Genomic DNA, 23357 nt, shown 5'->3' with positions numbered 1-23357 from the left:
GATGGACTAGGCTGGATGAGACTGGACTGAAAGGTAAGGCAAGGCTGCATGAGGCTGAACTAGAAGGCAAGGCAAGACTGGATGAGGCTGGACTGGAAGGCCAGGCAAGGCTGGACAAGAGAATGAAGCAGTAATGAAAGAGAAGCAACACACACTACACAGGATGCAGGAGACCCATTACTGAGGTGAAGTAGGGACATCCCAGGGGCCCTTTTATAGGGCAGTGGCTGGTGATGTCATCTAAGGGCGCTGCAGCCTTTCCCTCTATGAGCCCTTTAAATGAGCTGATGTCAGGCACATGCACACTTAAGAGGAAGGGCCAATGCAGCGGTCCTGGTGGCTTCCTGCCATGCCCAACAGCTCCAGTGGATCATTCCATAGAGGGGAGGTCCGGCATTTCGTGGCATTGGGAGTAAGTGCTGTGGCCTGTGGGAACATTCGGCAGGTTGCCAAACGTAACATGAAACAGAATTAGTGGAGGTGCCTCTGACCAGGTTATTAGACATCAGATGGAATTTCACATATCTAATTCTGCAGAGGGTAGTGGAGCAATGGACATCCCGTCATGACTTGTCTCTGAAAAGTGAGATTAGTGTAGATTGACCCCTGGAGCATCATGATTGGCTACAGATGATATGAGTCCTGAATTCCTTCAACGATGCCAGGGAGGATCTCATTTCCACCAAAGCCACTCTGGATGAGGTCATCCCCCATAGTCTACATCCTGGAGAAGTTACAGGGTTTCTATCAGAAACAGGGACTGGTACCAGAGGTAGTGTTCATGGAATCCTTGCAGCAGCAGGTGCAGCATAGGTTGAAACTCTCACTAAGAAGCATGCTAGCCATACTGTGTGACCCATGATTGAAAGGGTGTATAAGCCTTTGGTCCTATACTCTGATTCATTGATAGGCGATGATGATGACTAGGGTACAGAAACAGGAGTGCCAGAGGCAGAGGGAGAGTTGGGATGTAGCACAGGAAAGTGTGGGCACCCCACTCAGTAGTGTCAGCATGAGCAGCACCCTGTCAGCTATCACTTCTTTCTCCCATCTTTATCCACTACCCTTCTACCCCCACCCGTGTCCACCACAGATGGGGCTCTCCTGACAGGCTATACACACAACAGTTGGAAACATCCTCCCACAGTAAAGGAGATCCTAGCACAAGATCAGTCACATGCTATCTTGTAGAGACCACTAATGAGGATAAATGTCTCTAATGTCCGATAGGTGCCCACCTGAGCACCAGTGATCATCATATGGTACAGTTTAATATCACAAATAAGATACAGAGAAGTCACACAAAGACCAGAATTTTTAATTTAAAAAATACAGACTTTGACAAAATGGGGATATACCTGGAGGAAGAACTAGAAGACTGGGAGAAAATGGGCAACAGTGAGCCAAATCAAAAGGAGCTACTACAAAGGCAACAAAGCTATATGGTGGAAAAGTAAACAAAAGTACAAGAAAAAAAACGGATTTGGTTCTCAAAGGAAGTGGCTGAAAAAACAAAGGCAAAAAGAACAGTGTTAAAAAAATATAAAGGACTCCAAATAGAGGAATACAGGGAAAAATATCTGGTGAAACTGAGGGAGATGAAGAAAGAAATCAGGAAAGCAAAAGGTCAAGTGGAAGAAGGAATTGCCAAAGAGGTAAAGCGAGGTGAAAAAACATTTTTCAGATCTATCAGAGAAAAAAGGAAGGCCCAAAGTGGTATAGTGAAATTGAAAGGTGACAAGGAGCAATGTGTGAAAACAGACGAAGAAGTGGCAGAAAAAATAAATAAATATTTCAGTTCAGTGTTCATTAAAGATGATGCTGGAGAAAAACTGTTGTTAGTTGAGAAGACCATAGATGGGAATGGAGTAGACACAATTCTTTTTACAGAAGAGAATATATGGGACGATCTAGGAAAAATGACAAGGGCATGGGGCCTGATGAGGTACATACCAGGATACCTCGGGAACTCAATGATGTCCTGGCAGGTCTGCTGTAAGACCTGTTCAATAGATCCCTGGAAATGGGAATGGTGCCACATTGGAGAAGAGCAGCTGTGGTCCTGCTTCACAAGAGTGATAGCAGAGATGAGGCTGGAAACTACAGGCTGGTTAGTCTCATCTCTGTGGTGGGAAAATTAATGGAGAAAGAAATGATAGTGAACTATCTACAGTCCAGTAAATTGCTGGACCCAAGTCTAACTAGAGAACTGGGTCAAGGAAGAGCACTCAATGTAATTTAATTGGATTTCAGAAAGCTTTTGATATGGTCCCAAATAGGAGGCTTATGAATAAAATGAGAAGTTTGGGAGGGGGTGCTAAGGTGGTGGAGTGGATTGCAAAGTGGTTGACTGACACAAGACATACTGTAATGGTAAATGCAACTGATTCTGAAGAGATAATGGTGTTAAGTGGAGTGCCAGAAGGATCAGTTTTGGGATCAAATTTTTTCAATGTCTTTATAAGCGACATTGCGGAAGGCATAGAAGGTAAATTTTGTCTATTTGCGGATGATACTTAGATCTGCAACAGAATGGACACGCCTGAAGGAGTAGAGAGAATGAAAAGTGATTTAAAAAAAACTTGAAGAGTGGTTGAAGATTTGACAGCTGGGATTCAGTACCAAGAAGTTTAGAGTCATGCATTTAATTCAAAAGAGCTGTATGTGATGGGGTGAATGATTAATATGCACGAACTGGGAGATTGACTTTTGGGTGATAGCGTCTGGTGATCTGAAGGCAGAACAGCAATGTGACAATGTGATAGCTAAAGTTAGCTGGGCTGCATAGAGAAAGGAATAACCAAAAGTTGAAAGGAGGTGAGGCCTTATACAGGTCCTTGATGAGGCCTCACCCCGAGTACCGTGTTCAGTTCTGGTGCCCATATTTCAAAAAGGATAGAGACGGGACAGAGACCGTCCAGAGAAAGGTGACCAAAATGATGTGGTGTCTGTATCGGAAGACTTATTGTTATGTTTTGCGGTTCACAGGCAGACTCCGCAAGCTGCGGCTCTCACCTCTGCTGCTGCTCAAATGATGCAGGCCCCAGCCATAACGGCAGATCCTGCTCATTCTTGGGGTCTCTCTAGGCACAAGTGCATGGTGACTCTTAAAGAACCAAAGGCAAGAAATCCAGACCCAGTGTCTACTGATGATGTCCCATTCTCCCACAACTTAAGGATACCTCAGACTTCCAGAGGATGCCTCAGCAATGGCTGGCTTGCATCATTGTCTGTAGTATGTGTTGCTGCTCCTGTTTCCTGCATTCTTGTTCTTGCTTCCTGCCTTGTCTCGCCAGCCTAGCCTTGCCTCGTCTCCCTGCCTTTCCTTGGACTGACTTCTGGATCTGACCTTGCCTGGACATTGACTATCCTTGTTTGCAGCCTGCCTCTGAACTTTGCCTGGACATTGACCATTCTTGTGTGCCACCTGCCTCTCACTCTAGCCTGGCCCTGGATCAATGATTATGTCATTGCTGCAGAGACTCTTTCCTAAAATCTGCCACCTTACGGAACTTGAGGGCTCAACCCAAGGGGAAAGAGGTTTGTATAGGTGAAGCTCCTATTCAGTCTCTCTTCTGCATAGCGCCACCAGCTGTAGGTGAGAACCTATGGGACCTATCCCATAGGTTGAGCCAATCTCACCACAGCATCAGGGGTCCGCAGATCTTACAGATTGCTGAGGCCATGGATTTGGTGGACCTGATCTTACTCCAGGCCATACCAGGCCTGGTCCAACGTGTTCAAGACCAGCAGAGGATTCTTAACCAGGTAACTGCTCTGATTGAAAGACTCGTGCTCCATATGGATGCCCTGACACCAGCACCGGTTCCTCTTCCAGTGTTTATGCCTCCACCCCACCCTGCATCTCCACATAGACTGATTCCTCAGCTTTCCCCACCACCACACTATTATGGGGATCCCAAAGAATGCCATGGCTTCATCAATCAATGCCACATGCTGTTACGCACAGAAGTGCCGGGCCCAAGAAAAGGGGCAGGAAGGGTGGTGGTCTGGGGAGTGGGAAGCGGTGAAGCTGGATGCGGCTGGTACAGCAGCCATTTGCCACTGTGCTGGGGGATCACGCGCCGGCAACCTGCTGGCGGGAGCAACTTATACCAGCTCAGGAGCTGGAGTAAGTTCTGAAATAAAGAAAATAAAAAAAGGTAGGCCCTGACAAGGGTCGGGGAAGAGAGGGGGGAAGAGGTAGGGAGGGTAGATAGGGGGGTAGGAAAATTCCCTCCCAGTCCACTCCTTAATTGGAGTGGATTGGGAGAGAACTGGCGGAGGCCCGATCTCGTCACCATGCATAAACTGGCCAAATCTACCCCCCCTGCATACACCGGCCTGGATTTGATAACATGCATGTGCTGGCATGCGCATGTTATAAATTTGCACATCCATGTGCGTGCGCTGGGTAGCGCGCATACATGGAGGCGTGAGTGTATGTTTTTAAAATCTACCCTATTGGCTGTATACATGACAGTGCAAGGAACATAGTTCCCTACCTGGGTGTTTAAATACAATTACAAAACAGTAAACCTCCACATCAAAACAGCACTAACTGCCAGCATACAAAGGTTAGGATTCTTCAGCTTGGAGAATAGATCACTGAGGGGGGATATGATAGAGGTCTATAAAATAATGAGTGGAATGGAATGAGTAAACGTTAATCAGTTGTTTACTCTTTTGAAAAGTACAAAGGCAAGGGGACACACAATGAAGTTACTAAGCAATACATTTAAAACTAAGAGACAATATTTTTTTTACTCAATGCATAATTAAGTTGAGGAGTTCATTGCCAGAGGAAGTAGAGAAAGCTAGTAGTGTAGCTGCATTTAAAAAAGGTTTAGACAAGGTCCTGGTGGAAAAGTCCATAAACCATTATTAAGGTAGAGTTGCAGAAATCCACTGCTTATTCTTGGGAGAAGTAGCTTGGAATCTATCTATCCCTTGGGAACCTGCCAGGTACTTGTGACCTGTCTTGGCCACTGTTGGAAACAGTATGGCAAATCTTATGTTCTTAGAATAGAAGCAAAACTCAAGGTGTAATTTCACATAGAGCCAGTGGCAGGCTGTTTTTTTAGGTTTTGCATCTGGAAGCTTCTACCACAAGTCAACACTCTATTCTACTAAGATAAGTGGTTGTTTTTTGCACAATATTTATATCAGCAAATATAAAAAAACATATAAAAATTCTGGACATTTTGGAGATCAATGATTTTTTTTTTTTAAATGGGGAATTATTGTTTATGCTAAGCATTCCTATGCTTCCATATGGAACAGCGATTTAGCGTACATTTATAGCCCCTAAATATGATGATCTCTTTAATTAGGCACTGGCGCTATGCCAAATTGCAACCTGGTTTTTTATTTGTATTTTGAATTTTACTGGGGTTTGTGTGGTGTTTTGGTGTTGTAGCACAAAAACAGTGTCTTGGGTTCATAACACCATCAGGTAGCGCTAAGGGAGAAAATGTTTAATAAGGAGTTTCTTTATAGTTCACTCTCTCTCCTTAGTACCCCTTGTCATGTAAGTTTAACACATCATTGCTCCTAAGAGATAATGTATTGGTAAGAGCAATAAATATTTATAAAGATGGAGCAACTCAGTAAAATCAAAGTATTCAGTAAAAATATATGCTTATTTATTATAGATGAGTAGATTGATCAAGCCAATATTTAAAAAAGGCTCCAGGGGCAATCCGGGTAACTATAGACCAGTGAGCCTGACTTCAGTACTGGGAAAAATAGTGGAAACTATTCTCAAGATCAAAATCGTAGAGCATATAGAAAGATATGGTTTAATGGAATTCAGTCAACATGGATTTACTCAAGGGAAGTCTTGCCTAACAAATCTGCTTCATTTTTTTGAAAGGGTTAATAAACATGTGGATAAAGATGAACCAGTAGATGTAGTGTATTTAGATTTTCAGAAGGCGTTTGACATAGTCCCTCATGAGAGGCTTCTAAGAAAACTAAAAAGTCATGGGATAGGAGGCGATGTCCTTTCGTGGATTACAAACTGGTTAAAATCAGGAAACAGTGAGTAGGATTAAATGGTCAATTTTCTCAGTGGAAAAGGGTAAACAGTGGAGTGCCTCAGGGATCTGTACTTGGACCGGTGCTTTTCAATATATATATAAATGATCTGGAATGGAATACGATGAGTGAGGTTATCAAATTTGCGGATGATACACAATTATTCAGAGTAGTTAAATCACAAGCGGTTTGTGATACATTACAGGAGGACCTTGCAAGACTGGAAGATTGGGCATTCAAATAGCAGATGAAATTTAATGTGGACAAGTGCAAGGTGTTGCATATAGGGAAAAATAACCCTTGCTGTAGTTACACGATGTTAGGTTCCATACTAGGAGCTTCCAACCAGGAAAAAGATCTAGGCATCATAGTGGATAATACTTTAAAATTGTCGGCTCAGTGTGCTGCAGCAGTCAAAAAAGCAAACAGAATGTTAGGAATTATTAGGAAGGGAATGGTTAATAAAACGGAAAATGTCATAATGCCTCTAAATCTCTCCATGGTGAGACTGCACCTTGAATACTGTGTACAATTCTGGTTGCCGCATCTCAAAAAAGATATAGTTGTGATGGAGAATGTACAGAGAAGGGCAACCAAAATGATAAAGGGGATGGAACAGCTCCCCTATGAGGAAAGGCTGAAGAGGTTAGGGCTGTTCAACTTGGAAAAGAGACGGCTGAGGGGGGATATGATAGAGGTCTTTAAGATCATGAGAGGTCTTGAATGAGTAGATGTGAATCGGTTATTTACACTTTCGAATAATAGAAGGACTAGGGGGCATTCCATGAAGTTAGCAAGTAGTACATTTAAGACTAATCAGAGAAAATTGTTTTTCACTCAACGCACAATAAAGCTCTGGAATTTGTTGCCAGAGGATATGGTTAGTGCAGTTAGTGTAGCTGGGTTCAAAAAAGATTTGGATAAGTTCTTGGAGAAGTCCATTAACGGCTATTAATAAAGTTTACTTAGGGAATAGCCACTGCTATTAATTGCATCAGTAGCATGGGATCTTCTTGGTATTTGGGTAATTGCCAGGTTCTTGTGGCCTGGTTTGGCCTCTGTTGGAAACAGGATGCTGGGCTTGATGAACCCTTAGTCTGACCCAGCATGGTAATTTCTTATGTTCTTAAGCCTTTATAAAGATAAACATAGAAACATAGAAATGACGGTAGAAGAAGACCAAACGGCCCATCCAGTCTGCCCAGCAAGCTTTCACAGTTATTTTTCTCATACTTATCCGACTGCTGAGATCAGGGCCCTTATTGGTAACTTTTTGGTTCTAATTTCCTTCCACCCCTGCTATTGATGTATATAGATGCAGAAGATTAAAAAAAAGTTGTTATTCTTACCAATGGGTTAAAAGCTGTGGCTGAATCTTGCCAATGCATTTTGGATGAGCAGCCATGAGTTTAGCAATCATAACATTGATTCACCTTTTATTTGTTTACAGAAGATTCCTTATAATAACAATTTTTCAGATATTTAATAAACATTGCTTAAAATATCTAAGAATTTAAGAAAAACTGATACATAGATAAAGAGCTTATAATATCTGAGAATTTTAAACAAAACCATCTAAGACTACCTTTTATTGATTGTTTATATTCAACACCTTATAATTTCCTAGTACCTGTGTAGCTACATTTTTAGGGAGCTTAATTTGCACTGAGTCTGTGGCCTTTACAGTACAGAACTTATTGTTTACCTTTGAAATGAACACAACATTCCTGATTAGTGGCTAACATCGTATCTTGTATTACCCTGCTATCTGGGCCGCGAGCGAAATCTGGGAGATAACCCAAGTTGCTCAGAGATAAAATTGTTTGGAAAAAATACACTTGTTCCTATAGGGAGCTTATCATTAAAAATTACATTATCTGCTTTCCACTCATTTTTATATCTCTGGGAGAGGAACCAAAGTCAGAGCTGGATGATTGCCTCTCAACTGTTTGTAAGCTAACATTGTTGACATTATGCTCTGCTGCAAATGAATCAGGGATAAAAGTTGTTCTCTTTCTGACAGCTAATGATTTCAAAATGGCGACCCCTGGAATATAGATTGGGATGACCACAACAACAGCAACAACCCTACCTATGAAAAGAGAATACTGTAAACATTATACCAGGCCCTAAAATACCAATAAAACTTAGAAGAAAAGAGAACAAGCCAGGCTACTATAGATCCCTAAACAGAAACGACATGCTAGCAGAATACATCACCTTGGTCACACATGCAGAACACAGAATAAAGAGACCATAAGGTATAAACAGAAATGTGCAGAGAAAAACTGAATTGGAAACCAGAACCAGATCCAGTATGTAGTGCAACAATGGAAAAAACAGAATCATCATCATTCCCAATTAAATATCAAACAATAAATTAAAAAAATATTAAACTTCAATCATAATAGTAAAACCATACTAATAAAAGAATAATATTTCAAAACAGCTGACAAATAGAACATCTAATTACATACTCAAATTTTTTTTCAAATGTCCCAAACACCAACACATTTTAAAATAGAAGACACATCTATTAACACCCAATAATTTAAATTAATAATGATAAAAAAATTCCACATACTTTATACTTGAGAATTTTTTAATTCTATCAACCTGAAATGATCATGGATCAGTGAAGGGTAGGGCTGCACACAAATTCTGTTCTCTCTCTTATATATACACACAGGGGTAGATTTTAAAAAGCATTTACTCGAGCAAAACTGGTTTTTGCTCGAGTAAATACACTTTACTCAAGTAAGTGGGCTTTTCAAAATTGCTACAATATATGCCATTGAATTGTCCATAGGATTTACTCAAGTAAGTGCACTTTACTCGAGTAAATAGCTTTTGAAAATTGCTACGATAGTATGTCACATTTACATGCGTAACTCCTTTGAAAATGACCCCCTTACTGTCTTAATACACATGTTCATTTTCATACATACTCCATCATATGCGCCCTCACAATTACACTTTCTCAAGCTCACACAGATGCTCACTGACTCACACACACTTGCATACATGCTCACTGACACGAATGCTCTCACGTCACATACATGCCACATAGTGATGGTGGCCAGCCCACTGATGAGATGCTTTAGTGCCCCCTGGGCCTGGTACCCTGGGCAGTTGCTTGCCTCTTCTGACAGCCCTGGTTCTCTCCTCTTTCCCCCCTTCCCTGCCCAGCATGCTTCTGACCTTCTGAGATCATGTATTGTTGAAACCTAGCCCTGTCTGGACTCCTCTCCAGACAGTGCACAAAGCCAAAGATGGGACTGCTTTTCAGTTTCAAACATAACATTTATTAAGTAGCTTAGAGATCTATAATTGCTGGCAGGTTTGTTTATTTCATGCATGCATACAAAAGTTAAAATAGAGGAAACTGTAAGGAAATCAAGATTGTGTTACCTAGTTTCGTTTACTCCCTTAAGGAATCACAGAATTAACTGCTCACCAGGCAGTGCCAGACTACTCATAGTTTTAAATTTGTCTTTGTCTTTTATGCACTGGTAACTGTTGTGTCCGGTCTCAGACGGCTTCGACCTCTGTGCCTCACCTTTCTTCCTTCTCTCTCCTCAGGCCTTTGGGGGTGGGGGTAGGGGGTGGGGTGGCTGCTGCTGCGTCTTCGTGCCGCTGTCTCCGGTGTCCCCGGGGCGGCAGCGGGAACGGTGTTCACCATGTTTCTCCTGAGGGCCTCCTAGGGTGCATGCTTGCACGCCACCCACGTCTTTATCCACGTCATGGCGGGAAACTCGGGGGCATCCCCTCCGAGTGACGTCATGCCATCCGGGTATTTAGCCTGCCCTTCATTTGCTAACAAACTGAGTTAGCAAGGATCGAGAAAGGATTGGAATGCCTCCAGTCTAAGCTGCTCTGCCACTTCCTTGCTGCTGCTGGAAGCTCTCTCTGCCCTTCGGTGCCATTCATCACTAACTTGGGTACTCGCTCCTCGAAGGCCTGCTCTCCCTACCTTGGTGCCTACAGTTCAACTACTTCTGCCTGCCAGGATCTTCATCAATACAGCTATCTACTTCAGTGAGGAATTAACCTTGTGCAGCCTACCATCTACCTGAGCGTGGGACTGGTCTCCTCTGCTGAGGACCACTGGACTACTTCTACTGGGTTACCTCACTGCTGCGACCCCTGGGCAGTACCACCAAGCTGTATAATAAATATGTATTCTCCGTGTCTGCATGTATAGAGGATAGCCTAGTACTGCGGTTCCTCACGGGGCTCTTCCCCGTAGGAGTGGCCATCTCCACAGTACCCAAGAATCCACTCAAACACCTCAAAACCATAACAGTAACATGGCTTGCATAGCCCCCCTCTTTCTCATCCCTACATTTGCTGGTAATTTTCCTTCATGTGCTCCTCAGATGTTAGATATCATGCTTACTCAGTAATTCTTTTGTTCTTGTAGTTGCTTCCCAGGCAGCTCCTTATCTCACACATTTGCTCTGCAGTCTCATTATTTTCCACACTATTGCACAGCCTATTTTTCTGTCTCTGGGCTTGACCATGACATTTTTATTTCAGTTACTAGTCAACATGGGGCAGTTTTCTTAAAGCAGCGATTAATAACTAACCTAAATCCTCATTTCCCTCTTGATAATTGTGACAATCATCACCCTCAGGGCCATGCGACTGTCTTAGGTTGTCAGAGGGCGTACTCTGATCTTACCCTTCATTGTCAACATGACTCATCTTGATAAGTGACTTTGATTACCCGAATTCATATGAGATCTAACAATTTGGCAATTAATTATTTCTTGATTTATACGGCTATTTTATAATTGTAAATTTATAATTGCCATATAATTTCCAGTTTTTTCAGTTTTTGTTTTTAGAACTGTGAACATTGAGTTTAATGTGGTCATGTGGTTTGGGTTAAGGGTATGTGCGTTCCCTTAAGAGTGTGGGGGATTGCTGATTGGGTGATAAAGGTTTAGCAGGAGGTAAAAAAATGTGGGGTTTTTGGCAGGTTTGGCCATTTTGTTCCTGTCCTTCTCCTTTTGTAACTGCTCTTCTTAGGATGGGTTGGTAAAAGGGATGGAGTCACCTGAAGTAACCAGCTAATGGGCCCAGGAACCCTCCCAGTGAGAGAGTGCCCTGCAGGGGTTCTTTCTCTCTCAAAGGAAGGCCTGAGGCCATGGAGTGGAGAAGTTTCATCCTCCTCCTGAGGAACTGACCAGAACCAGGGTGATATGGTAGCTGTTTCTCCCATTGAGGAATAAGGACAGGAGATTAGGAGTCTGGGGTGATTCTGAAATGAAGAATACCCCAAGAGATCTGTGGAGGATGATGGGGAAAGCGTACATGCTATGGGACTGGAGAGGTATGAAATTTGAGTGGGAGATTGACCAAGAAGTTGTGAGTAGTTCTGAGAACAGAAATTGCACTGTCCCCTTTGAAGGTGAATTTTAATAAGAAATGTCTGGGATAGTTCAAAGACGTGAACCCCATTCCTTTATAAGAGTGTTGGGACTGAGGTCACCTTGAAGAGGAATCTGCAAGTTTAGCCTAACCCTTGTTGGATGGGGTGGGTTGACAGAAGAAGAAACGAGTACCTATGGTGGTGATAAATGAAAAAGTGTAAATTGGGGAATGTAACCATTGTGTTCCAAATAGTTAATATGTGGGGAGATCTAGAAGACTTTCACATGAAAGCTGAGAGGCTCTCCCTGTGTGCCTCATAAGTACCTTATACAATAATGGATGAATTTTAAATCGGCCACGCACATAAAAATTGCCACTTACGCACATGGCTGGGCCCTGTGCGCACTGCACGCATTTTCAAAAGGGCCCGGCCACATGTGTAAGTGGTGATATGAGCACAAGTGCCAGGCCTTGAGAAAGGGGCAGGCCAGGGGGCATGTTCTGGGTGGGGAGGGATGGAGCAGTAAGTAGTAAAACAAAAAGAAATGTAAGTCGCTGGGACGGGTTTATGGGGTGGGAGGAGAGGGGAAGAGGGAGGGGGTTTCAGTAGGGGTATATGGAAGTTCCCTCCCAGTCTGCTCCTTAATTGGAGGGAACTGGGGAAGGACCGATTTGAGTCGCCGAGCATCATTTGCAAACATGTACACCCCCCACGCGCGCGTGGCCACCTGATTTTAGAAAATCGGCATGTCCATGTGCGCACTCTGGGAACCGAGCACACATGGACGCGCGCACATCTTTTAAAACCTACCCCTATTTGGGGATAAGATGTGATTCTGACTATATGCTTCCCATGAGTTCCGATGTATTCAGTATGGACAACTTTTACCCTCTGCAAATCATTGTACATAGTTACTAGATGGAACAACTAGAAATAAAGTTAAGGGTTGAAATTTGGAGGGGGTGTCTTCTATGCTCTATTTTAGCCAGCACTGAGGGGGAGCATGGGGGCCAGAATTCATTTAGGGGAGATAAGGGGTGCTCTCCATTTCTAGTCAGCGAGGTTTGCCACCATCCCTGCTGTCTCTATACAGGTCACTTCACCACCTACAGGACCTAATTTGAAGGCTCACCAATTGAATTTGGGGAAGATGACCCTTACTGAACATGGAAATCTTTTCCCTCATTTTATGTACCCCAAAAAGGGGCTAGAGTGCTATTCCACAAAACCTGTATCACCTTTTCAGTGTTTAATACAATGGAGGAATGGAGGCAGGAATTCATTATACCTGTATGTCCCACATAAATGCGGGCACAGACATCCTCTGGGTTCTACCAAGTGACAAGTTCTTATATATGTCTTTTGATCAGGGGAAAGATGTAGCAGTCTGTTTTAATTATTGCTTGCCAGGGCTCTTCAACCTGCTGAGAAAATCACTGAGGCAGAAATCATCTTGCCTCCTGAGGTAAAATAAAAAAAATAACTCGTCAGATGTTTTATAGTCTGTCATTTCATCCACTGTTACTAGTAGGGAGAAAAAAAAAAAGCAATACAGCCTGGATAGTACAGAATTCGAGAGCTTTTCTTACACTGTGCATTCCTCTGAAGGGACCTGGTGGGTGGGTGTGAATGTGTGTGAGAGAGAGTGTGAGTGTGTGTGTGTGTGTGGTGTAAAGTGTGTGTGAGTATGTGTGCGCACATATGTATTAGGGGAAATGAAGAGAGAATTAAGAGATTCATGCAGAGCAAAAATGTGAAAATTGTTTACCCCTTCATATCCCTGATGAGCCATATCACTTATATTTATTTGAAGATCTTGGAACTGAGAAATGCTGCACAGTGTAGGCTGAATTGTATTTGATAGGGTTCTGGTTATTAATTTCAACTTTATTCAGCTTTGCTATTTTTATGTATTTACTTTGAATACAAAAATATATTGAAAAAACCTGAATGAAAAGCAAAAATGGAATTCAAGAAAGCACAGGACAAAAGCTCAGAAGCAAGGGTAAAGCTGGAGATCACATACAGGCCGATGCCATACTGTGCACTGGCTACAGTGCACAGCTCAACCCGCGATTGGATGTGCGTCCATAACCCCCGATGCAAAATGGGGGTTATCGCATCCAATAGCACGCATAGGCAATAGCACTCATCACATGCAAATGCATGTTGATGAGGCTATTATCTATTCCCCCCGATGCAAAAAAAAAAAAAAAATGCACCTGACATGCACATTTTTACTCGCCAAAATTAACGCCTGCCCCAAGCAGGTGTTAATTTTGGAGGAGCCCAAAAAGTGTACAGAAAAGCAAAAAATAGTTCTTTTCTGTACTTCCTACGACTTTATATCATGGCGATGTTAAGTCAGAGGAACTAAAAAAATTAGAAATGTCCCGTCCCCCCCCTCAAAAAAAAAAGGTGTCTCGGTGGTCAGGTTAGGAAAAGGGACGCTCAGATTGAGCGTTCATTTTCCTAACAGGCTGACAGCCATCTCTCTCGGGCACCCGCTGCGCGCCCCCTAGTGCCTCCTTTTTACCGCGGCAGACTGCATTTTGCATTGGGCACCACGGAGAAGTGGATCGGCGCTCGTTAAGGGAGTGGGTCGTTTATTAACACATGCCAATTATTGCATCGGTCTGATAGTGTCTTATCTTACTGCACTAAGAAAGAGGAGGAGATATGAATTACCATAATAGGTAAAATGCCATTGTACACATATACAGTATATAGGCCTTTTGAAAATGACCTCCAGGGCTGTACAGTTAAAAGTATACGCAGAAAAAGTTTTGTGTGTACTTTTATTTGCACTTGAAAGAGGCATTCCCTGGGAGCAGAGTTAGGGCGGGGTTATCATTTACACGCATACTTTCTAAAATCGAAAATATGCGTGGAAAGGTTCATGTGAATGAGCCCCCTTCCACATCCTCTTCTGGCACGGGGGCACACAAGGAGGACCATCGACTAGGCAAGGCTCAATGACTCTCCTGGGGTTCCTGGGTGGGAGGAGGAGAAACTAATTTTCATTTGGGCTCTCCATGGGTGCTTTTCTGCACGCCAGTTAGTCACAAAAAAAAAAAAAAAAAATTCTTCACGCTTCAAGAAAAGTCTCTTTTCATTGCAACTGGTGGCAGGAACACGAATCCAAAATCAGCACACATAGAATAATACACCAATACTGTAATGAAAGTCCACAGCACCTAAAACAAAAATCACAGTCTCTTTCAAATTCTCAGCTCTTTGGGGCAGGCACCCTCCTCCACCCTGGGCCCTCCCACTACCTGTAAACACCTTCTCTAAAGTTCCTTCCTCTTTCTCTCTCAGTTCTAGAATCCCTGACTGATTTTGATAAAATTAATCTCTGACTCTGTGAACTTTTCTAGGCAGGACGCTCTTTTCCCTTGGCACCTCCCAGTACGCTGCTCCGCCAGCTCTGCAAGAGCTTTGTCTCTTTCTTCTGGACTCCCAGGCACTTCCACCACTCAAATTTCCCAGGGACCTCTCTGGTGGAGACAGCCCTATGGAGCCCTTCTGGGGGAAATGGCTCACAGTCCTAACTCAGGACTCTAGAGCTTAGAATCCTACTCCTCAGTCCATTCCTTCCAGAAACCTAATCCCAATGCCATCCTCCTACTCATGTGGAAGCAGGGGTTTTTATACCACTCACCCCCTTCCAGAGGGGAGAGGTGCTGCTCCTTAACTCACCAGAAGGCAGCGGGGTGGCGAGGCCTCTGTCCCACATGCTGCATTGCTTGTAAAAGACCGTGGCGCGTTCCTCAGCTAAAAGGGGCAACCCCTTTACATGAACATTTATATCTGCTCCCGTGCTGCCGTTCAAAGGGTTCGTGCGTACATGAACATTTTCAAAGCAGACTTTGTACACGTGGACGTCAGCCCTAAATGCTGCTATAAAATTGTGTTCCCTATGCACCATCCCTATTCTGTAAGTTTCATGGACCATGGAGGACATTGTCAGGGGAACTCACCAATGGGCAGGGATAGCTCAAAGCAATCTGCTATAAGAACATAAGAAATTGCCACGGGTCCATCAAGCCCAGCATCCTGTTTCCAACAGAGGCCAAAACCAGGGCACAAGAACCTGGCAATTACCCAAACACTAAGAAGAACCCATGCTACTGATGCAATTAATAGCAGGTGGGAGATGAGATAGGCACAGCACAGGTCAAATCATTGAGAGGGTCAAAGGGAGGGGGAGTCTGGCCCGTTCAGTGATTTGAAATGCTGCAGAAGGGAAAAAGCAGTGTTATGACCGTCGGCCGCAGATGGCTGCGGCTGCTACTACTCACTTCGTGCCTCACTGCTCTCTCTCCTCCAGGGAGACACGCGGCTGCAGCTTGCCACCTCCGACTCTCATGGCTCCGTTTCAGGCTTCCTCTGGGCGGTGAGGACGCCGCTGACTGCCATGTTTCTCCTGGACCTCCCTAGGCACGCACGGGCTCCAGGGCCCTTCCTTATGGATGCCAGGGCGGGAACCTCAGGGCCGTCTCCCCTTGATGACATCACTAGCCCTGGACTCTTAAGCACGATCGGGGCCTGCTTCTAATCGACTTGGCAACAAGTTCCCTCCTTGCTGAATCCTGCTACGCTGTCTATGGATGTTGGTTCCTGCTTCCTGTGGTGTGAGCCACTCTCGGGTACCCGCTTCTCAGGGCTGGGGGGGGAGGGAAATCTGATCGTCATGTTTTGTTTTGTATTTAAATCATTAAAAATCGTAAATCGGGGGAGGGCGGGAAAACTGGCACACCAAAACCCACCCCGAACCTTTAAAACAAATCCCCCACCCTCCCGAACCCCCGCCAAATGTTTTAAATTACCTGGGGTCCAGTTGGGGGGGTCCCGGCGCGATCTCCCACTCTCTGGCCACGGCTGCGTTAAGAGAAATGGCGCCGGTGGCCCTTTGCCCTTATGTGACAGGGCAAAGGTAGCGCCGGCGCCATTTTGGTTCCTGGCTCCCGACGTCATGCGTGCAGGAGATCGCTCCCGGACCCCCGCTGGACCCCCAGGGACTTTTGGCCAGCTTGGGGGGGCCTCCTGACCCCCACAAGACTTGCCAAAAGTCCAGCGGGGGTCCGGGAGCGACCTCCTGCACGCGGGCCGTATTGCCAATATTCAAAATGGTGCCGGCGCTACCTTTGCCCTGTCACATGATAAGGGCAAAGGGCCACCGGCACTATTTCTCTTAACGCAGCCGTGGCCAGAGAGCAGGAGATCACGCCGGGACCCCCCCACTGGACCCCAGGTAATTTAAAACATTTTGGGGGGGGGTTCGGGAGGGTGGGGGATTTGTTTTAAAGGTTCGGGGTGGGTTTTAGAGTTGTTTTGGTGTGCCGGTTTTCCCGCCCTCCCCCTCCCCCGATTTATGATTTTTTGACGATAAATCGGGGGAATTGTTATTGTATCGCGGCTCTAATGATTTTTGACGATTTAAAATATATCTGACTCAGTATAAATCAATCAGGAAACAATACCAAAATCGACCTAAAGACGTCGTCGAGTAGGCTCACGACATATTATTCTTATACCGAACCAATAGTGGATGCTAATTGGGTGTGCGTGTCCAAAAATGCTCTGAGTTGAGTGGGCTCAAAAAAGACATAGTTAGCATTCTGATGTCTGATGCAGCACTTGCATGGATAACGAAGTATAAATCGTGTGCCCAAATGAAGTGCCTCCGCACACGTTGAAAGTTTTTTCTACGAGTCTGAGTAGACTTAATCATATCAGGATAGATCCAAAGCTTCCATCCATAGAATAAGGACTGCCTATTCTGAAAAAGAGCCTCGGCACATTGTTACAGTCCATCAAAAAAGCAAATGAAAGCAATAATGGTCTTCTCCTTGTAACCTCAGTTTCTTGGGATAATTCCGATATCTCTGATACATCAAGCGATGGCAATTGCCTTGATTCCTCTTCACCAGCCGGTGCAACTTGAGGAAGATAATATACTTTTGTTATCACTAGCATTGCAGATTCAGGAATTTTTAGTACCTGGAGAATATGTTTTAAAAAGGTCAAGTGGAGAGATTAGATTTATTACTGGGAAATTCAATACTCTTAGATGTGAGATCTCAAGATATTTTCTATATTATTAATTATCTCAGACTGAATCAAATTTGTTTGTATCTTTTATGTAGAAGAAATCTGCTGTTCCATATCTTCTACCCAAAGTCACTTGGGACAAAGAAGCTATAGATGACTCAATAGATTTTAAGACTGTCCATATTCCTTCCAAGGTCATAGCTACTGGATGTTGCAATTTAAGTCCGGACTCCAAAGCATATGGCTGAGCCCCACCTACATCCACAGCAGTGTCTGTATCCAAAACTATACCTTGCAGTGATGATAAAACTTTGGTAGGACCCGCCACTTCAGAGAGAGCTCGACCTGCTCCTCCCTCTCCTCTCCCGGGCATCATCCCATCAAATGCCCGAGTCCTCAAGATCTCTTCCGGGGTCACTGCCCGTCGCTCTGCCTCCGACTCTCCCCAACTCATCTCCAGGGGGATTGCTGCCATTGCCGGTATCAGGCCCACCAAATCTGCATGGCAAGGAGGAACAGGCTTGTTCGGTGTGTCAGGGCTCAGCGTGATGTCAAGGGTCGGGGGGACTGTGTTCGCTCTTCCACCGTCCCCTCAGCGACCATCCCTTGATGTTGGATTTTCTGCAAAAAATCCCTTGATGCGAAGTTGGGAGGGATCCAAAGAGGGTGAGCTTGATGTCACGCCTCTTAATCTTGCCTTCCTTTTAGTATGAGGTATTATTTTTTATGAAGAATCTTCAAAACAGGAAAAAACACAGCGGGAGACCTCTTGCAGTGTTTCCTATTCGGCGGCCATCTTGGAGGCTCTAGTTCGTATTCTCAATGCTTCTGTCTCTCTCCCTGGACCTCAGAACAAGGATATTTAATTATTTTTTGTTTTTCACAATCAGCTAGCCCAGTTCCTGTTAGTTTCCACAAATAAACATTGAGGGAGTACTCCTAGTACACTCCAGAAGATAAATGAGGTTAGTGTAGTGGAGGAACACGCTATTTTGTTATTTAAAGAGTATAGATAGGTTTCTGACTGCTCCAGAGACAACATTCCCAATACAGCATGAGGATCACAGTCAGGAAGTGACATCCGGGACCCTCTGCACTCAAGCGACGCCCATGAGCAGTACTGCAGCAAGCCATGCCCCCTATCAGCGACAGAGGGTTCGAAGATTCATCCTAAAGAAAGTCAGCTAAATGTATACTTGCCACAAAGTCTAGCTAGACTGAAACTTTTTAACACCACAAAGAAAGAGAGTACAGAATCACTGCAGCAGCTGTCATAAGTAATTGTGCCAGAGAAATAAGTGAAGAACACGCAGTACAAAAGCTTCAAAATTCACAGGGATCGGAGAGTTCACTGGAAAGAGACAGAGAAAGAAAAAAAGGGGTTAAATAGATATACAGAGTCAGACAACACAAAACATTTTTCTACTTACCTGCAATTAGAGGGTTGCCTGTGTCCTGCTGCACCTGCAAGACAGAATTGGGACACAAAGATTAATTTTCTTCATGTTAGCATTAATTACTAAATTCTTGATATAGAAAGTGTAGCAGTTAATACTCAAACCATACTTATCTGATTATTTAATTTATTTCATGGCAAAGTTAGGAGAACCAGTTCTCTTCATTTAAAATACTTGTTAACTGGGAATGAAGAGAAAACCAAGTTGTGTTAACGGTGAAAAAGTTATGGTATCTTTATAATATTTTCATTACTTATTTCTCACTATTTAAACTTGTGATAATAAATCTGAGTCATAGCACAGAATTTGTAAATTTTTTTTTTATCTGCTTGCATTCAAGTTTTTTTTTTTCTATTCGGGTTCTGCCTTCTCTCTCTTTCCCTGGGAGACTTGCTGGGTGGGTTCCGGACCCCTGTTCCTAATATCGGGAGAATTACCTTTCTATCCTTTCCTCCCTCTGGGCAATCACAATTGGGACTCCTCTGATACCACCTGAAACCCCCATTGCTGTTCCAACGCTGCCTCTGCCACCGCAGCGGGAGGGTCACTACGAATACACCCCGGACGGGCAGGGGGCGTAGACCGGTAAAGGTGAAGCTCCAGCTGGGCCTCCGCTTCATCCGGGTTCACCTGCTGTCGGTGGGGACCTGCAGGGCTCCTCCCCACAGGTTGCATCCAACCTGCCTCTGTCCAAAGGGGTCCACGAATGCAAAACCTGGAGTTGAGTCCCACCACATCTTTCCAGATTTAAGAAGCAGAAGAGCAGGGGTTCCAGCCCCTCCCAGGCAACCTGCAGGGAAGATGGAGGTGAGCCTGGAGCTAGCAGAACAAAGAACAGCCATTCTGTTGCCTAATTTGGCCATTCCTCTCCTGCTATTCTGCCCCCTCCCATCCCAGGAGGGGGAGGGTGTGATCCTGTAGCAGACACCGCAGCCTAAAGAACAGATACAAGAAGGGTTTGAATTAGCGCTAGTTTTGAAGCTTGTGAGCAGTAATGCCAGTCATCAAGGCTTCACACATTTCAAACTTGTGCTAATTCAACGCCTTTTTGTGTCTGTTACCATGGCTTAATTTCTGAAAGAACAATCTAGAATGGTGTTCTGCCACCTTTTTTTCCTGGTCCTGAGAAAATAGAGCAGAACTGACAGTGTAAATCAGTTCTGGTGAGTAACGAACAGCCAGGGGTTGAGCACTGGTGGGGACTGAGGATGGAGGATCACTAGGGTAAGAAGGAGGAAGAGAGAGTGTGAAAGTGTGGGTGTGTATTTTTGGGAGAGAGAGAGAGAATTCACAACCAGTCCGGACCCCACTCCCATCGCACATGTCACAACCTGTCCGGACCCCTTTCCCCGCAAACTCTACAGTTCCACTTCCTTTTACCTACAAATTAAGCCCTGGTTACCACCCAGGAAAAGGACCTTGGAGTCACTGTGGAGAATAGCTTGAAATCCTCAGCTCAGTGTTCAGCGGTAGTCAAAAAGCAAAAAAAAGAATTAGGAATTATTTAGAAAGAAATAGAGAATAAAAACTGTGAATATCATATTGCGTCTGCACAAATGCATGGTGCGATCACACCTTGAGTAATGTGTGTGCAGCTCTGGCCACCCCCTTCTCAAAATATATAAAGGAGAACTAGGGAAGGTGCAGAGAAGGACAGCAGAAATAATAAAGATTATGAAATGGATCTTTATGAAGGAAGACTTAGCAGGTTAGGGCTTGTCAGCTTGGAGAAAAGAGAATTGAGAGGGAATATGCTAGAGGTATATAAAATTATGAGCGCTTTGGACCAAGTAAATAGGGAATAGTTATTTACCTTTTCAGATAGTACTACCGTAGGACTAGGGGTCAGTCCATGAAACTTAACTGGTAGCAGATTTAAAACAAATTATTTCAGTATTTTTTTTTTCAGCCAATACACAGTTAAGCCGAGGAATTTGTCGCCAGAGGATGTTGTCAAAGGCTAACAGCATAGATGAGTTTAAAGTAGGTTTGGACGTGTTTCTAGAGGACAGGGACATTGACAACTTATTAGCAAGACAGATGGGTGGGGGGGGGGGGGGGGGATTGCCACCACTTCCTTCTGGGAGTGAGCAAAAGGGAATTGATCTGCTGGGTCCTTCCAAGTGTCCCGGACCATCCATTGTCAGAGACCAGATGCTGGAGCTCGATGGATCAGGGCATTTCTTATGTTCTTAACTAGAGATCCTTTAAGCTTACCCCATTCTTTCTTGAATTCTGTTTAGAGATGTGAATCGGAACTGGTATCAGTTCTGATTCCGATTCACATAGTGAAATTTTTATCTTGCAGTTCGATCGGGTTTTTTTTTTTTTTTTTAATCGGCTGTGCCCGAGCCAATAACCAAAAAAATACAGCCGACTCTTTAAAATGAGTTTGTTAGTATCCCCCCACCCTCCGGACCCCCCCAAAAATGTTTTAAATACCTGGTGGTCCAGTGGGGGTCCCGGGAGCATTCCCCCACACTCGGGCCGTTGGCTACCAGTAAACAAAATGGCACCAATGGCCCTTTGCCCTTAGCATGTGACAGGGTATCCGTGCCATTGGCCGGTCCCTGTCACATGGTAGGAGCAATGGACGGCCGGCACCATCTTTAAAAATGGCGCGGGCCATCCAGTGCACCTACCATGTGACAGGGGCCGACCAATGGCACCGATAGCCCCTGTCACATGGTAAGAGCAAAGGGCCATTGGCGCCATTTTGATTAGTGGCAGCCGACAGCCCGAGCATGGGAGAATGCTCCCAGAACCCCTGCTGGACCACCAGGTATTTAAAAATTTGGTGGGGGGGGGGGTGTCCTGGAGGGTGGGGGGGATACTAACAAACTCATTTTAAAGGGTCAGGCTGTGTTTTTAGGTTGTGTCCTTTCTTCCCACCCCCCCCTTATCGATAAGAAAACCCACTAAATTAATCGTGGGGTTTCCTATCGCTATTGGGGACCCTCCGATATCTGACGATATTGAAAATATCGGACAATATTTTCAATCGTCAGATAAACGATTCACATCCCTAATTCTGTTACTGTTTCTGTTACCGGGAGACTGTTGCATGATCCCACCTCCCTTTCCATAAGGAAATATTTTTTTTTTTGTTATGCCTGTCTACCCACTTTGAGCCTCAAGTTCATTCCCATTGAAAATAGATTCACCAGGTGAAGGTCCTGTCAGACAAATCAGATTGACTTTTTTGATTGGGTGACTAGGGAATTGGATCGAGGAAGAGCACTCAATGCCATCTACTTGGATTTCAGCAAAGCTTTTGATACGGTCCTGCATAGGAGGCTTGTGAGTAAAATGAGAAGCTTAGGAGTGAGTGCTGAGGTGGTGGCCTGGATTGCAAACTGGTTGACAGACAGAAGACAATGTGTGATGGTAAATGGAACTTACTCTGAAGAGAGAGAGGTGTTAAGCATAGTGCTGCAAGGATCAGTGTTGGGACCGGTCCTATTCAATATCTTTGTGAGCGACATTGCGGATGGGATAGAAGATAAGGTTTGCCTTTTTGCAGATGATACTAAGATCTGCAGCAGAGTGGACACGCCGGAAGGAGTGGAGAGAATGAGATGGTATTTAAGGAAGCTGGAAGAGTGGTCGCAGATATGACAGCTGAGATTCAATGCCAAGAAGTGCAGAGTCATGCATATAGGGTGTGGAAAACCGAAAGAACTGTATTTGATGGGGGGTGAAGGGCTGATGTGCACGGAGCAGGAGAGAGACCTTAGGGTGATAGTGTCTTATGATCTGAAGTCAGCGAAACAATGTGACAAGGCGATAGCTAAAGCCCGAAGAATCCTGGGCTACATAGAGAGAAATATCTATCTAGTAAGAGAAAGGAAGTGATGATCCCCTTGTATAGGGCCTTGGTGATGCCTCACCTGGAGTACTGTGTTCAGTTCTGGAGACCATATCTCCAAAGGAACAGAGACAGGATGGAGGCAGTCCAGAGAAGGGCAAACAAAAAAGTGTATGGTCTTCATAAAATGACTTATGAGGAGAGATTGAAAAACCTAAATATGTATACACTGGAAGAGAGGAGGAGCAGGGGTGATATGATACAGAATTTCAGATACTTGAAAGGTTTTAATGATCAATGGTCAACAACAAACCTTTTCCATTGGAAAAAAGTAAGTAGAACTAAGGGTCACGATTTGAAACTCCAGGGAGGAAGACTCAGAACCAATGTCAGGAAGTATTTCTTCACGGAGAGGGTGGTGGATGCCTGGAATGCCCTTCCAGAGGAAGTGGTGAAGACTAAAACTGTGAAGGATTTCAAAAGGGCATGGGATAAACACTGTGGATCCTTAAAGGCTAGAAGATGGGAATGAAGAGAAGAGCCATGGGGGTGGCTTGCTGGAATGGAGGCTACTACCTGGTCATTACTACCCTTACTCAATAAGTCTTCACACGGT

General features: G+C 44.4%; 1 long non-coding RNA gene across 1 annotated transcript in view; it reads right to left on the bottom strand.

The window, feature by feature from the left end:
- LOC115088793 overlaps positions 1–23357 on the bottom strand; it is an 85758-nt gene that overhangs the window by 19206 nt on the left and 43195 nt on the right. Inside the window, exon 2 of the long non-coding RNA XR_003855884.1 lies at positions 18907–18940. This is a non-coding gene — a long non-coding RNA (uncharacterized LOC115088793). The remainder of the gene's footprint in view (positions 1–18906; positions 18941–23357) is intronic.

This window comes from Rhinatrema bivittatum, chromosome 3, assembly GCF_901001135.1.
Source record: "Rhinatrema bivittatum chromosome 3, aRhiBiv1.1, whole genome shotgun sequence".
NCBI lineage: Eukaryota > Metazoa > Chordata > Amphibia > Gymnophiona > Rhinatrematidae > Rhinatrema > Rhinatrema bivittatum.
Note: the sequence above shows the minus strand (reverse complement) of the source record. Positions and strands in the feature narration are given on the sequence as shown.